Source organism: Syngnathoides biaculeatus, chromosome 20 (assembly GCF_019802595.1).
Source record: "Syngnathoides biaculeatus isolate LvHL_M chromosome 20, ASM1980259v1, whole genome shotgun sequence".
In the NCBI taxonomy this organism is placed as follows: Eukaryota; Metazoa; Chordata; class Actinopteri; order Syngnathiformes; family Syngnathidae; genus Syngnathoides; species Syngnathoides biaculeatus.
The window spans coordinates 1718773-1726170 of record NC_084659.1 but is presented as its reverse complement, the minus strand read 5'-3'; the positions used below and the strand labels follow the sequence as shown (position 1 = coordinate 1726170).

At 43.7% G+C, this 7398-nt stretch overlaps 1 protein-coding gene across 1 annotated transcript in view; it reads right to left on the bottom strand.

The window, feature by feature from the left end:
- The window catches only part of LOC133493295 (uncharacterized), a 65712-nt gene extending 58379 nt beyond the window's left edge, over positions 1–7333 (bottom strand). Inside the window, exon 1 of the mRNA XM_061806527.1 lies at positions 7018–7333. The gene's annotated coding sequence lies outside the window, so the exon portion shown is untranslated. The remainder of the gene's footprint in view (positions 1–7017) is intronic.
- Between the last annotated feature and the right edge of the window lie 65 nt (positions 7334–7398).

Sequence of the window (7398 nt, the reverse complement as noted above, 5' to 3'; positions counted from 1 at the left end):
CTTCCAAGATTTAAAAGACTCAGACTTGTTTTCTGGTGACTTACTGGACAAAAGTATCATTCAGTTTACATGTCCTCAATTAATACAGGTAAGGACTGCAACCTCGTCTTCCACTTCACATAAAGTAGAATACCAACCTGTGGGTTAGTTTGAGTGTGGTACAAATAGTTAGACAGTGGTGGAGGGGTTTGTGTGTCTCAATGATCCTAGAAGCTACGTTGTCTGTGGCTTTGCCCCCCTGGTAGGGTCACCCATGGCAGAAAGGTCCTAGGTGAGAGGTCAGACAAAGCACGAGTCTAAAACCCCTATGATGAGTGAAAATATTGGATCTTGGGTTTCCCTTGCCCGGATGCAGGTCACTGGGGCCTCCCTCTGGAGCCAGGCCTGGAGGTGGGCCTCGAAGGCAAGCGCCTGATGGCCGGGTCTGCACCCATGGGGCTCGGCCGGGCACAGCCCGAAAGGGAAACGTGGGTCCCCCTTTCCATGGGGTCACCACCTGTGAGAGGGGCCAAAGGGGTCCGGTGCAATGTGAGCTGGGTGGCGGCCAAAGGCGGGGACCTTGGCGATCCGATCCCCCGCTACAGAAACTAGCTCTAGGGACATGGAATGTCACCTCTCTGGCAGGGAAGGAGCCCGAGTTGGTGCGTGAGGTTGAGAAGTTCCGACTAGATATAGTCACACTCGCCTCTATGCACTGCTTGGGCTCCGGTACCACTCCTCTTGAGAGGGGTTGGACTCTGTTCCACTTTGGAGTTTCCCACGGGGAGAGACGCTGAGCAGGTATGGGTATACTTATTGGCCCCCGGCTCGGGGCCTGTACGTTGGGGTTTACCCCAGTAGATGAGAGGGTAGCCTCCCACCGCCTCCAAGTAGGGGAATGGGTCCTTGCACTGTTGTTTGTGCTTATGCACCAAGCGGTAGTTCAGAGTACCCACCCTTTTTTGGAGTCCTTAGAGGGAGTTCTGGAGAGCGCCTCCTCTGGGGACTCCATTATTCTGTTGGGGGATTTCAATGCCCACGTGGGCAATGACAATGAGACCTAGAAGGGCGTGATTGGGAAGAACACCCCCCCGATCAGAACTCGAGTGGTGTTCTGTTATTGGACATTATTGGACACCAGTTTAGAGTGTACCCTGCTTCCTGCCCGTTGACAGCTGGGATAGGTTCCAGCACCCCTGCGACCCTCGTGAGGATAAGCGGCGAAGAAAATGTATGGATGGATAAATAATATTTAGTAAGTCTGCTCTCACAACGTTTAGGGCCTAATATGTCCTTCTCAGGACGTGCTCAACACAAAAAATAGGCATGGTTTTTTACTTATGTGGCCAATGACATGGCATCTTCCACAATTGGTCCCAAAACACCAAATAACACACATTTGAACAAGATCCAATATCTAATAAGTGTGCCTCGACAAGCTTTATGCCTCATAAGGGCTTCTTAGGACGTGTAGAAGCAGAAGCAATGCTGCTACGTGGCTAATGAAAAAAAACCGGTGACAAAATTGCGAAAAAACACACCTAACTGGCAGCAAAGGACGACAGATAATATGTATTAAAGGTGCCATGACAATAATTATTGCCTAATAAGTCCCCGAACTGCATGTTAATATGCTAAAAATTAACACAGGTTAGGCCAATGAGCTCATGAGCTTACAAATGGATAGGTTTCCGATGACGTCACCACAGTCCCAGGAGTCCCTTGTCCGCCATTTTGAGTGTCTGAAGCAACTTAGGATCTTTGTCAAGAAAGTAAGCAAGCCTCTTTCGTCTGATAGTATGGGCCACACATGCCTAGTTTGGAGCTGGACTAACCGCGTTGAATCTGGGCAAACAAAGAGGTAGTATTTTGATATTCCAAAGGTCCTTGTCAACCAGGGAAGTAAAACCAAGCGACTGTCCACAGAAAGACGGAACCTATGGTTGTCGAGGATCAAGAACCTATGGTTGTCGAGGATCATCCGAGCAGGATTTCTTCCTAATCCAACAAAGAGACACTAAAGTTTGCTTGGATAATTTTGTAACGTGACGTTTTCAATGAAATACTTGAGGCAACAAGGAATGAATAAATTATGTGTTCTACACAAAGGTAAGAATTATTATAAAGACTTTAAGAAAAAAAAAAGGAAAGGTAGTAAGGCTAGAAATTTAAGAGCAGGGTTTAAATTATTCTACCACGGAGTAGATGGGAAGATAAATGGAGTAGGGGTTATTTTAAAGGAAGAGCTGGTTAAGAATGTCTTGGAGGTGAAAAGAGTATCAGATTGAGTGATGAGACTGATATTTGAAATTCAGGGTGTTATGTATAATGTGGTTAGCGGCTATGCCCCACAGGTAGGATGCGACCTACAGTTGAAAGAGAAATTCTGGAAGGAACTAGATGAAGTAGTTCTGAGCATCCCAGACAGCGAGAGAGTTGTGATTGGTGCAGATTGTAATGGACATATTGGTAAAGGAAACAGGGGCGATGAAGACGTGATGGGTAACTACGGTATCCAGGAAAGGAACTTTGAGGGACAGATGGTGGTGGACTTTGCAAAAAGGATGGAGATGGCTGTAGTGAACACTTATTTCCAGAAGAGGGAGGAACATATAGTGACCTACAAGAGCGGAGGTAGAAGCACGCAGGTGGATTATATTTTGTGCAGACGATGTAATATGAAGGAGGTTACTGACTGTAAAGTAGTGGTAGGGGAGAGTGTAGCTCGACAGCATAGGATGGTAATGTGTAGGGTGACTCTGGTGGTGGGTAGGAAGATTAAGAAGACAAAGGTAAAGCAGAGAACTATGTGGTGGAAGCTGAGAAAGGAAGAATGTTGTGCAGCCTTTCGGAAAGAGTTAAGACAGGCTCTCGATGGACAGCAGAAGACTGGACAACGACAGCCAAGGTAATCAGAGAGACAGGCAGGAGAGTACTTGGTGTGTATTCTGGTAGAAAGGGGAGAAGGAGACTTGGTGGTGGAACCCCAAAATACAGGGAGTCATACAAGGAAAGAGATTAGCGAAGAAGAAGTGGGACACAGAGGATTGCGGAGAGGCGAAAGGAATACATTATGCGACGTAGGGCGAAGGTAGAGGTGGCAAAGGCTAAGGAAGAGGCATATGAAGACGTACACCAGGTTGGACACGAAAGAAGGAGAAAAGGATCTCTACAGGTTGGCCAGACAGAGGGATAGAGATGGGAAGGATGTGCAGCAGGTAAGGGTGATTAAGGATAGAGATGGAAATGTGTTGACTGGTGCCAGTAGTGTGCTCAATAGATGGAAAGAATACTTTGAGAAGTTGATGAATGATGAAAATGAGAGAGAAGGAAAAGTTGAAGAGGCAAGTGTGAAGGACCAGGAAGTGGCAATGATTAGTAAGGGGGAAGTCAGAAAGGCACTACAAAGGATGAAAAATGGAAAGCCAGTCGGTCCTGATGACATACCGGTGGAGGTATGGAAGCAATTTGGTGAGGTTTTTCATCAACTTATGCAATAGAATACTAGCGGGAAAGAAGATGCCAGAAGAATGGAGGAAAAGTGTGCTAGTCTCCATTTTTAAGAGCAAAGGGGATGTTCAGAGCTGTGGGAACTATAGAGGAATAAAGTTGATGAGCCACACAATGAAGTTATGGGAAAGAGTAGTGGAGGCTAGACTCAGGACAGAAGTAAGTATCTGAGAGCAACAGTATGGTTTCATGCCTAGAAAGAGTACCACAGATGCATTATTTGCCTTGAGGATGCTAGTGGAAAAGTACAGAGATGTATGATGTATGATGGTAGCAGAACAATGGTGAGATGTGCCTTAGGTGTGACAGAGGAATTTAAGGTGAAGGTGGGACTGCATCAGGGATCAGTTCTGAGCCCCTTCCTGTTTGCAGTGGTAATGGATAGGTTGACAGATGAGGTTAGACTGGAATCCCCTTGGACCATGATGTTTGCAGATGATATTATGATCTGTAGTGAAAGCAGGGAGCAGGTGGAGTAACAATTCGAAAGATGGACGCACGCACTGGAAAGGAGAGGAATCAAGATTAGCTGAAGTAAAACAGAATATATGTGCGTAAATGAGAGAGGTGGAGGGGAAAGAGTGAGGCTACAGGGAAAAGAGATAGCGAGGGTGGAGGACTTCAAATACTTGGGGTCAACAATCAATCCAGAGCAATGGTCAGTGTGGTAAGGAAGTGAAGAAACTGGTCCAAGTAGGTTGGAACAGCTGGCGGAAGGTGTCTGGTGTGTTATGTGACAGAAGAGTCTCTGCTAGGATGAAGGCCAAAGTTTACAAAACAGTGGTGAGGCCGGCCATGAGGTACGGATTAGAGACGGTGCCACTGAAGAGACAACAGGAAGCAGAACTGGAGGTAGCAGAAATGAAGGTGTTGAGGTTCTTGCTCGGAGTGACCAGGTTGAATAGGATTAGAAATGAGCTCATTAGGGGGACAGCCAAAGTTGGATGTTTTGGAGACAAGATTCGAGAGAGCAGACTTCGATGGTTTGGACAAGTTCAGAGGCGAGAGAGTGAGTATATTGGTAGAAGGATGCTGAGGATGGAGCTGCCAGGCAAAAGAGCGAGAGGAAGACCAAAGAGAAGGTTTATGGACGTGGTGAGGGAAGACATGAGGGCAGTTGGGGTTAGAGAGGAAGATGCAGGAGATACGCTAAGATGGAAAAAGATGACATCCTGTGGCGACCCTTAACGGGACTAGCCAAAAGGAAAAGAAGAAGAAGAATACTAAAAATCATGCATTTCATGACAGACCTTTAACCAGTAAATCATATTAGGCTATTACCATTACACAACAAATTGAGGGATAACTACTTTTGAAATCAGGAGGAAAATAGGTTAAGTATTATTTTACGTTCCTGAAGAAAAAGGATTTGATAACAGTAAAATGCAATATCTCAACATTATTGTTTATTATGAAGACAATCTGGAATTTGGGTACAGATTTTTTGCAAGAATCACAGATGTTGACAAACATGATTTGCTTTTGTGGGCCACATAAAATGAAGTGGTGGGCGACATCTGGCCTCCGGGCCTTGAGTTTGACACCAATGTCCTTATTTGTCAATATATTTTGAGAGAGGTAATTTCAAACTCGAGAATACATAAAACCCATTTCAATTTAAAGTTAGCATTTATTCTTCTAAGCATTTCTGAATTGTAAAAAAAACATTTGTTGCTGTACATTTACGAGCTTACATCAGAACAACAATGATGAAAACAAAGACTGGTTGAGAGGCAACACGCAATACATTTTTTTCACAAACTTGACCACTCACAAACAGCACTCGACTCAAAATGTAGCCAACTGCAGAAACGATGTTAGACACTGACAATTTGTCTCACATTCCTTAAATCACTGCGGAATTCTGTCCTTTAACGAATATGACAAGCAATTAATCAAGTCACGTCGTGGTCGTATATTCTACTCGTCACAAACTGACCACAAATTTGACGGGAGTCATAATTAACAAACACCATAGCCTGGGGTATCGGGGGTCTTGCACAGGCAGCGATTAAAGCTAATGTAGTAGCGGAGTAGAATTCAAGTATGAGATCCTCTGGTCAGGTGATTTTTGCATACATTTCTAGAACTGTGAGACCAAATCTTTTTTGCATGTAAAGATGTGTTGGCAGAGCATCATCACCTAACAAAACCGGCCATGGTGCCACATGGTGTGCACACATACACGGTTAACGGCTTCTGCGAACGTGGCACGGTTTGTGGGTAACATTTGCGTGCGTCACAGGCTCACAACTTGCTCAACTAAAGTGAGGAAGAAACAAATAAATTCAAAAAGTGGTACTTTGGGACATTCACTCAAAAGATCGGATTGTTTGAACAAGTAGTGCCGTCTCCTGTTGTGCTCTTCCCCCCAAAACGAAAATGTGTGGTGCACAAAGTTCCTCAAATAGAATCTTTTGAGTGAACATTCCGAAACATCACTTTTAGACTTTTTCATTTTCAGCCTCAAATGTGCTTCAGGTTTAAACATTTTCCCTCCCCCCAAAAAGTTCTAACATGTATGTATCAGGCAAAAACAAAACTACTTTATAAACTCTTGCAAAGCAAATGTGTCTTGAAGGGATTTGACTGTCTTTTGTTATTCAAAGTGGACATACAATTTGCTAATCATTTCATTGTAAACCGTTTTGTAATATTTACATCGAAATGCTCTTAATTGGTATTTAGTTCACTTATTTCATATTTTTCAACATTTAAATGCACCATAAAGAGTAGCTTCTAATTCAAACTATGATGCAGCCTTAAAAGACCCCTGGCACATTTGCACAGAAGGTTGTAAAGATATAGCCAATTGAGACCACTTCCAGGCCACACATTCCATGGATGGCAGCTGGTCCACTCGTTGTGTAAACGGCAAGATGTTACTACTATTGGTGTAGGCTAACAAAATAAAGTTTTTTAATTCGAGGGTTGCCCATCTGGTGGCAGTAGCCACCACAAAGCTCGACCCGTCCTACAGACCCAGATAGTTCATATCGGATATTAACAATGTTAGATTAAATGCATCATAAAATGGGTCTTGTAAATAAAGATAGGAATGTCACTAAAATTAAAATCCATGCTACAAGTGAACCAACATGGTCTATGTAGCACAATTTCAGGCTGCAGTCTGAACACAGCGTCTAGTAAATGATGTTGTGGCTTATTTTCCTCTTTTGGGCCCCAAAGTTCCTCCTTGTATGCTGCTGTGCTTTTTGCACACATTTTCACACGATGATCCCTTTGGAGGGATGAGGAAAAGCAAGTGAAAACCGAATATGTGAAACAATTAAACAAAGATTAAGACGGATACATTATAGAGTTTATAACATAGACACTATTCTAACAAAGGATTGAGAAACCAGATTAAGGACATTATTTATGAATCTCTGACAAACAACTCTAAATGTAGCTGTTGATTTATTGTATCATTCATTTAATCGTTCATTTAGTTGTTTCCCAAAAAAATATTGCAGTATTTTATTAGACATCCTTTCAAGTTTGGTGGGGGAGAGAACAAGACTTTACCTCATGCTTGATCTCTGCTGAGCAAAGTCTTGATCACCAACGCGTCTCTTTGTTAACAAGCTAAACTCAGCCGAGAAGCTTCAAAGTGCACGAGACGACTCCAAACAGCACGAATGATGTTTAAATGCACTTATGTAGTGATCACGTGTGTCTCAAGTCAAGGTTCACAACATTCGATGGAAGATTTGCTGATGCACGATCCTCCCATCGCCCATATGGCCAGAGTGAAAGATGTATTATCCATGAGCCTTTAGGGCAGAAATATTTAAAGCGACATAATCCGCAAACGGGCTGCAGTAAGAGAGAAACAAAGCTGGGTGAGCCCACAGCATAGTAAAAATCGTTACGCCATTCCCGGGAGGCCAAGAATAGCTTTTATTT